Source organism: Scylla paramamosain, chromosome 28, assembly GCF_035594125.1.
Source record: "Scylla paramamosain isolate STU-SP2022 chromosome 28, ASM3559412v1, whole genome shotgun sequence".
NCBI lineage: Eukaryota > Metazoa > Arthropoda > Malacostraca > Decapoda > Portunidae > Scylla > Scylla paramamosain.
This window is the reverse complement of record NC_087178.1, coordinates 19,514,751-19,524,750: the sequence shown is the minus strand read 5'-3', so window position 1 is coordinate 19,524,750 and position 10,000 is coordinate 19,514,751. Positions and strand designations below refer to the sequence as shown.

The following is a 10,000-nucleotide window of genomic DNA, read 5'->3' as shown; positions in this document are numbered from 1 at the left end:
AAGAGTACGCTTCGAATAAAAAAAAAAATAATAATGCAGAGGATTTTCCTGCAAGCAGTAATAGTACGCAATATGCATGTAATCACATTTTTCCTCTTGCATCGAATTCACCGCTCTGTTCAAGTGACAGTTCAGGCTGTTTTAATATTGGCGATGAGCATGCACGAGGGAAAAAACAATAAACCAAAGCCAATAATCATTTTTGCTTTGGAACACACACACACACACACACACACACACACACACATGTTGTTTCACTCTCCACTACAACTTAACTAGCGTGATTACCTAATCATTGGATGAGAAGTTCTTGCAAGTTAATCAAAACACTGACAAACACGTATCAGCATTGCGTGTGGTTGTGGAACGGAATAAGTAAAGAGCATACTGCAGGGTCTTTTCAATATTCACGAAGACAAACTTCTGTATTTTGGGGACCTGATTGACATTGAGATTACAAACTTCAGGGTATTGTAAAGCACGCGCAGGAGGTCGGGTGGCGGTGTCTGGGAGATGGGAGACCCTGACTCGTAAGAAGCAGGCAAAGAAGCAGGCAACACTTAGCGCTGCTTCGGCTCACTGGTGGGCGTATCTTAGTGTCCCCAGCAGATCAAAGAGATAAGAAAATAAGTAAAAAACTGAGAAAGAATTGGAGAATGTAAATGAAAACCTCATCAGAAGTAGAGGAAACGGAAACTTAAGCTGACAAGGGAGCAACAGTTTCGTTTAAACCTTAGGATCATCTACCAGCCAAAATTGAGATGGTTCATTCGCGCCGTGAAACACTTAGAAATATATCTTTTTTATCGCGTGAAACAAATCTTAAAATTGAACAGTCTACAATGAAGATTTGCTGTTTTCTTCCGGCTCTGATTTATCCAGTAAAACAGCATTTTGAAGGGTGTCTTAAACAAACCTGTCTTCCACGCATTGCAACCGTCTATATCTATGCTGCTATAGATATTTATACATATGCATGCTACAAGAGACTGCATATAAATAAAATAAACAAATAAATGTATAGTCTTGAAATAACATTAGCATTTTCCCCAGAAGGGTTATGTTAGCAGGGTAGGTGAATTAGAGGGTGAATGGTTGTGTGGATAGGTGGTGGATAGATGAGTGGATGAGTTGGTGGGTGGGTAAATGGTAATTGGGTGAGTGGATGGGTTGATGAATGGATGGATCAATGGGAGTCAGTGATTAGATGGACAAGTGGGTAAAAGGATTAGTGGGTGGCTGAGTGGGCGAGTTGTTGAGTGGATGTGGCTGAATAAGTAGATGGATGGTTTGGTAAACATTATATTATTGTATGCGGATCCACATGCTGCCTTTACGGAGCCTGTAGTCCAGATGCCTGAGTCTAGAGTCTTTTTGAGGACCAAGTGTTTCGGGTACCAAGTGTCTTGAGTACCAAACGTCCTGGGATCTATTTGTTACTCAGGCCCATCTGTCTTGAGGATCATCTGACCTGAGGCCTGTATGACCTGAGCAAACCATCCCACCCAATACCAAGTGACTCTGTGTGTGCGTGTGTGTGTGTGTGTGTGTGTGAGTGCTAGGTGAGGATTACCAGCAGTTAACCACTTCATCCACACCGCGCCGCCCGCTTTCCTTTCCCCAATTTGTATGAGATATTGTATACTATAGGTGCTCATTTTCCTCTTCTTCCTTCTCCTGTGATTAATGTTTTCCTTTCAATGATAATAATAATAATAATAATAATAATAATAATAATAATAATAATAGTGATAATAATAGTGATAATAATAATAATCATAATAATAATAATAATAATAATAATAATAATAATAATAATAATAATAATAATAATAATAATAATAATAATAGTGATAATAATAATAATAATAATAATAATAATAATAATAATAATAATAATAATAATAACAATAATAATAATAATAATAATAATAATAATAATAATAATAATAATAATAGTAATAATAATAATAATAATAATAATAATAATAATAATAATAATAATAATAACAATAATAATAATAATAATAATAATAATAATAATAATAATAATAATAATAATAATAATAATCTAATTGTTGATTATAATGCTAACAATATTTCTTCAGTCACACCAAGATGAAATAAAGAAAACTGCAGAAATACTGACAGATGAAAGAAACTGTAAATAAGAGAATTCAACACTTGACTTTACTTCGAACTGAACACCACCCCCCACCCCTTGCCTACCCCCGCAAAAAAGAAATAAACAAATAAATAAAAAAAATAAGTTATAGAATCAAATTGGAAAACATATGTCTGAGTAGCTCGAAGGAAGAGAAATGAAAGGAACTGAAGGTAAAGCATCTCATTACGTCTCGTCATCATCCTCCATTCACTTCTTGATGTTGTTACTGTTCATATTTACTTTTTTTTTTATGAGTGTGTGTGTGTGTGTGTGTGTGTGTGTGTGTGTGTGTGTGTGTGTGTGTGTGTGTGTGTGTGTGTGTTTTATGCTCTCTCTCTCTCTCTCTCTCTCTCTCTCTCTCTCTCTCTCTCTCTCTCTCTCTCTCTCTCTCTCTCTCTCTCTCTCTCTCTCTCTCTCTCTCTCTCTCTCTCGCGAACAAAATTCATCTACGCTGTACCTATAATCTACACACACACACACACACACACACACACACACACACCGTTACCACATCAACGTTACTCAAGAGGCTGCGAAGGTTGCGTGACCCCCTCCAAGCGTGACGGGCGCGGGATTGAATCAGCCGCGCCAGGTGAGTTTCAAGGCTGTGGCTGCGGGGGAGGGGCGGGGGTGAGGCGGAGCGCCACCGAAATCAGGGCAGGAAAGACCTCCTTGTGTTGCGCTGTGTTGTTCTTGACGAGAGCGTGGGGGTGTTACCTCACTCCCACATTGTGCAAAGCGGTGTGAACAGTGAGGAAAGGTTGGCCTCCGCTGCTTTATTTCACTCATTTTGTACTACATTGTAATTATATCTTAACGCACGCTTTGTTTCCACTATTTCATTTTTTAAGTTCCGTGTATTACCTGAGGGAGACACCTAACCTGATTTAGCAACTCCCGGCGAGGCGCACGGAAGGGGGGGAAGCCTCACTGTGACACAACTGTATGAAAGTATATGAGTGTGCATTACTCGTTTGTAAGTGACTTTAAAAAAATAATACACCCGCAGTTCATGCGCTGACACGGCAATGCACGAGAGAAAGACAATGCCTCTTAAAATTTTACTTTCTTATTGTGAATTAGAAAAAAAACAACTTTTCTCAGGAAAAGACTTGTTTATAATGATTTTAATACAGGAACTTTACTGAATTCCAGCACTGCTCTACATCTATGTAGCAATAATGTTGTTGTTGCTGTTGTTGTTTTAAACCTCTTGCTTTTGACAAGTGTTTTCGTTTATTATGTTTTTTTTTTTTTTCTTGCGAGGAAAAAGCGAAAAAAAAATAACCCTAAAAAAGTAAATAAACGCAAGGTGACACTTATAAAACGGAACACAAGGAATCACAAAGAAAAACACAAATAGCAGCAGATATATTACCCTTACAAGGCTACTTTGAATAAGCTACACCATCTTATCTAAAATGAGCGATGTGGGATAATAAAAGGCGAACCCTAATCATTTCTGATGATGGAAAACATATCGCATTTCTCCAACACCAAGTCAAGCAGCCAATGCGTTTACAGGTGCAGACACAGGTGACATGCTTGAGTAGCGATAACGGCTCACAAACTCACATGACAGAACATCAAACAGTGCCGGACCCCAACACCACACGCGGCCTTGGGGGGAGCACTTACCGAGCGTTGCCGTGCTCAGAAGATGGACTGAGTAAACCCTTGGTCTTGCGAAAACTTCATTGGGAAAGACTGCGTGTCATGGAACATGTTGTAATTAGTTATTTGAAGTTTGTACACTGATTTTTGTCTCTCTCTCTCTCTCTCTCTCTCTCTCTCTCTCTCTCTCTCTCTCTCTCTCTCTCTCTCTCTCTCTCTCTCTCTCAAAGTGTGTATTACGTGACTGTGTGTGTGTGTGTGTGTGTGTGTGTGTGTGTGTGTGTGTGTGTCACCCGTGTCTATCTGCGTGAGTCAGAGCGAATTAGAGTATTTCATGTGAGAGATTTCGTGTGAGTGCATTGCGTTAGTGAAAAAAAAAAAAAAATGCATTGCCCGAGTGCGCGACCGTGTGTGTTACTCAGTGATCTTTGAGCAGGAGGAAAAGTTAAGTAACGAGATGAGTTTGTTTTGAGAGAGTCTATTTTGAATGAATGCCAGTCCAGTGGGTGCTTGATTTCATGAGTGAGTGAATGCGCATTGCGTGAGTGACTGCGTGGGTGTATTTTGAGCGAATGAATGGATGAATGAGTGAGTGAGTGTGAGTGGGTGCATCATTCAGAAGTGAGAGCGAATGTGCGATGCCCTGAAAGAGTAAGAGGAGAGAGAGTTTTCTTGGCATCAGTTAATGGGTGTTTGTGTCAAGCGAGTCAAAAAAGTGGAGACGCGATCGTGTAACACCACAGTAAATCATCTAATCTTTGTACAGACGAAAGTAAACGAGAGAGTTTGATGTGTGAATGAAGGTCTCGAGTATGGGAATAATTTACAACTATATATCAATAGTTTCCCAGGGTTTTTTTTCTCCTTTTACGAAAGCTGAGGGAGACATGAGTTATAACACACCTTGATACTTCCCTTCTTTACACAGTTTATCTACCTATAAGTTAGTCATGTTCCTCAGCCCACCACCACGGAGGGCGCCACACGTATTCCTACATCTATAATTCAAGATTCTTTCCGATGCTGAGAATGTTTTATATGATTAATGGTAAATGACTTTAAATTCAAAATGACTCGTAAAAAATAGAGTAAGGTAAAAAAAAAATCAATTTTACGTCATAACTTTGATTGTCACTACATTTGAGAAACTAACAACCAGGAACAGTTACTCAAGACGCCTATCAGTAACCCATCCACGCCTGAAAGAGCTACAGATTTCTCGCTCTGGCGACAACAATAACATAATCACATAATTACATAGCATAATTACATAATTCATTGTGGAAACTGGAAGAAACCAAGAGGCCTACACGTGGCAGTCCCTGTATAAAACATACTGCCTATACCCATTCATCATTTCCATCCATAGATCTGTCTAATCTTTTAAAACTCCATACTGAAAAAAGCTTAAGCAGATTACTTGACACGTCATGTGGATGGCGTGAACACTAGACTGTATACACACGTAAAAATATAGATAGATGGATAGATAGATAAACAGATGAAATAATTAATTAATTAATAAACAAATAAACAAAGAAATAAGGTTCAAGTAGACATCAGACTGAGAGTGCCAAGTATGCTATGATACTCGCTGGCAAGATGTGATCTGCCATCACATTCCTACTGGAATGCCAGACCGGTCCCCGCAGCCTTTACTTTCGCGCCACCCTCCGCCTCTGAGGCCACAACCTGTAACGGCGCCAGTCAAAGTCTGAACGTGGTCAGAGAAGGGTGTGTACGTACCCTGTACTTGTGTTTCCATCCGCTCTTAAAAATCTGTTGCTAATGTGAAGTACTCTTATTTCTCTTTTTACCACATTCCTTATGTGTTTGTGTTATTTACGTACTGATAATAAAACTGGAAAAACACTCGCGAGTGCCCCATTGCAATTTGTGATTAAAACTTGATCGGGTCAGATTCACAGTGCAGTATCCATCTTCACCTTTACATCCAGGTCAAGAAAGTGTTAATCTAGTGAGTGTGCCTTTGCTGTTGTTGTTGTTCCAATACTTGTTTTTATTTATTTATTTATTTTTTTTTTTACTATTTGTGACATGAGCACGTTTAGCATTACATCATAAAACGCTTGTGTGTGTGTGTGTGTGTGTGTGTGTGTGTGTGTGTGTGTGTGTGTGTGTGTGTGTGTGTGTGTGTGTCGTTATCTTCACGCTTCACGAGCACCACCTTATTAAGATTCCACAAGGAAACATGCCACTGTCTTCCCCCCATTCCAGGGAGGAAGCGAGGAGCACTGGCGACGATGAAGGCCACGAGGACGATGACAATAATGATGACAAACGATGACGATGATGATAACAACAACAATGACGATGATGACAATGATGATAACTTTAATAACGATGAGAAGACTAGCAAGACGATGCAAAATGATGATGATGACAATAATAACAATGATGACGGTAATAATGAAGATGATTCCCTCTGATAATGAAAACAGTATTGACAATTATGAAGATGATAATGATAGCAGTGACAACAATGGCAACACTGGGTTCAGAATTCCCCATTTTTTTTTTTATAGCTTTTGAGCATCACTGTATTTTCCAAACTACGTGTAAGGAGCACCAAACAGGAACTCACAGATTGATAGTTTCACTCAAAGGAATGTTAGTAAATAATTATCCAATGTCAAGAACTGGCCATGTGAGAGGAATTTCTTAATTAAGGTCCATATTCTGAAACGCTTGGGTGATTTATCTTGGCCGTACTTTTAACAGGCCCTAGTGTGTGTTACGAGAATTTTCAAGGGTGTTTTCCTAATTCTAGTGTTAGTTTAATAAGAAGACTGCATCATCATCAATAAGAAAAACACTAATAAGATTCCGATTCGTCATCTCTGTGACTTGTGAAAATGGTCATGACGAGGAGCCAAAGCGTTCGAAAATACGGGACCAAGTTTAATATTTCATTCACAATCTAAAGTACAGTTACCCACTAATGATTATGTCAGAAGTTAACGTTCATTATTTCATTCATGTGAGTGGTAGAGCTTTTATCGCATACTGATTAACGACGGCCTCTAATATTAACGTTCATTATTTCATTCATAAGCACGGTGGAATTTTCGATTGTATATTGGTTAATGATTTTTTTTTTAAGTTAACGTACATTATTTCATTACACCTTAGTAGTTTTCAATTATGTATAAAATGAGCGATAATGTCTAAAAAAAATAATTAAATAAATAACTAAAGTAGGATTCAGTGCTTCATTGCACAATTTGAGCACAGTCTTCAATAGTGTATTCATGAATGGTAACGGGTGAAAGAATAGAGAATAATAATGGCAAGGTTATAATTAAAGGTTTCTAGAGCTACGATAGACCTAGTTTGTGATCAGTTCATTTCGGGAGATTGTACAGCGGGCCAGGAGTGAAGTGATGTTATTCACTCATCTAAGGTCTCGACACAGCCAGCCGTTTCCTTCCGGAAAGAGCTCAGCTCATAGTGACTGATTTTAAGTAGGAGTGACACCACTCACACGCCACACACACCGGGACAACGAGATCACAACCCCTCGGCTGACATCCCGTTCCTACTTGCTGCTAGGTGAACAGGACACACTTAAGAGGCTCGCCCATCTGCCTCGCCGCTCTCAGAACTATTCTGTGCCTTCTCTGTTGTGAGCCGAGTGTGCTCCACTGCACTACGGAGTAGGTGTCTGTTTACTTCACGATAGTTTTGATCTCTCAGACCACAAGCTGTCACCCTTCCGGAAGAAGCTCAGAGTTCATAGGGACTGATCCAAGGGGGAACCTGAGATACAACACAAACCACACACTCCATACCCTTCCTCAAGAGGGACAGTAACTAACCATAGTCAGTGAAAAAAGCTTTAGTAACCTGTGTGTGTGTGCGTGTGTGTGTGTGTGTGTGTGTGTGTGTGTGTGTGTAATTTGAATACACTTAGCATCATTGTGTATACAGTGCGTAACTCTCTCTCTCTCTCTCTCTCTCTCTCTCTCTCTCTCTCTCTCTCTCTCTCTCTCTCTCTCTCTCTCTCTCTCTCTCTCTCTCTCTAAAAATACAAGTGCCAATTCAAATATTAACCAAACACTTTTCCCTCACTACCAGATCAGTTCCTGTACAGACTGACAAAGCCTACACCGTAAAAATTGGAGGACACTCAATACGACCATTTGAAAGGAAGCCGGAAGAGATCACAGACAAAGCTGCCAACGAAACACCACACAGAAACAGAAGGGCACGGTGCACTCACCACCTGACCACCTGGCGAAGAAAAAAATGCGTTTCGGTTTTTTCATGACGGTAAGGTGAATCTCTCTCTCTCTCTCTCTCTCTCTCTCTCTCTCTCTCTCTCTCTCTCTCTCTCTCTCTCTCTCTCTCTCTGTTCAAGGTACATTCACTTAATTAATTTGGAAAGGTGCATCCTACTAATTAATTCGAAAATGAAGCAATATTGTCCCTGTGTAACTCCATCCAATCTATGAAATCCTGGCCCGTCCACTTGTGATAATCCCGCCAAGTGTTGCGTAATGAGGGATTGCCTTGCTTGATACACGTTCTTCTGTTCATGAATTCACGTTTCAGTGATGCAGGCGCTTTGTCTGCATTACCTCCTGTTGCTAAAAAGAAAACATCTCATTCTTCCTAATATTCCTGATCCGTATTTTGAAAACTTTGGGTTTCTCGATAATTAGGACGATTTTCATGGGCCACAGAGATGAAATGTTGAAAATTCACGATGCTTTTTTTCCCATTAGTAATGAAGAATTCTTGTTAAACTATCACTGGAATTATAAAGGCACCTCGGAAAATTCCATTGATCTTTACTATGAAAACAATAGTCAAAAGAAACCGAAATAAAACACCAAAATGTTTGAGAATACGATCCCATTTTTTCGACAATCCCTCTTCTTTTCCCTCTTACACATTTCCTTTTCCTCCTGTGCCTTCTCCTTTATCCATTTTACATCATAATCTCATCAGCCAATCATTCCCATTACCATTACCAGTAATCACCATCAGCCACGAAGATTCCACGACAGGACAAAGCGGCCAGCCCCTATCTCTTCAACAGAACAAATCCCAGATACAGACATTTATGGTTGCATCATCAGCTTAACAAAAGAGGATAATAAAAGTATGACCTGAAGAACTTGCTCTAATGTACGGATAAGCTTCTGCATTTTAGTTTGAGGTATATCATGTTTTATTGTTTTGTGTTCTATATGTTAACCACTATTCTCAACCTTTATTTTTTATTGCTAAACTGAAATTCCCTGGCAGCCTCTGTATTTTCTCCCGCCTCTCTGGAGAGGGAGGTCGCAAGAAACTTCACATCGTAATGTAGGACTTGCTTTCGCACTGTTTTCATAAAAGAATGGCACTTTTTTCCTCGACCACAACCCGTCATACATGAAAAAAACAGCCACTGAACTAATGCAGTGTCATGAATCATTGTTTATTGACATAACTGATTGCTACGTGATGATCAGGTTTTATTTCAGAAAATCGTCTTTAACACTCTTTAAAAATAGGTTTTATTTCGTAAATTATATATATATATATATATATATATATATATATATATATATATATATATATATATATATATATATATATATATATATATATATATATTCTTTTTTTTTTCATTTTTTTTTAGTCCTCGGCTTGATGATGATGATGATGATGATGATGATGATGATGATATTAACAACAACAATAACAACAACAACAGTGTCCAGCAGTTTTATTTCCTCTCCTTACTTTTCTCTCGAAGCCCAAACGCACTAATGGATTGATTAATTTGCCTATTACTATTTCAAACAACATCAGCAAGAGATTTGCCTCATTCACCTCTTCGCAGCATTACCATTACCTTTTGCACGTTTTCGTTTAGTCGCGTTTCATTTTGCTTTATATTAACCAAAGCTCTTTCAGATCTGCGTAACATTCAAGTTAGCTTTATCCCACACGCATTTATGTACAAATTGCACCACGCACACTGTTATCCTCAGCACAAGTCTACTCAGAACAGGGTTAACATCTCTACCACCCACTTTACTTGGCGTGTTTTATGACTCGCACAGACATGTTTTCTGTGTCCCAGAGTTGGCTATAAGGTTAACCACGTAAGTTAGTTGCATCACTGCACTGTGAGTGAAAGTCGCCACAAATTAGCCAGTGATGAGGTCACCACATTCCTGATCATATACCAGACTTAGTGTG

The 10,000-nt window shown here is 39.0% G+C and overlaps 1 long non-coding RNA gene across 2 annotated transcripts in view; it reads left to right on the top strand.

Annotated features, from left to right (window-relative positions):
• The first annotated feature begins 5,485 nt into the window (after window positions 1-5,485).
• The window catches only part of LOC135115059 (uncharacterized), a 7,807-nt gene continuing 3,292 nt past the window's right edge, over window positions 5,486-10,000 (top strand). The window contains exons 1-2 of one of the 2 annotated variants that reach the window (XR_010275780.1): window positions 5,486-5,759; window positions 7,880-8,074. This is a non-coding gene — a long non-coding RNA (uncharacterized LOC135115059). The remainder of the gene's footprint in view (window positions 5,760-7,879; window positions 8,075-10,000) is intronic. The other variant, XR_010275781.1, reaches the window with a different exon arrangement.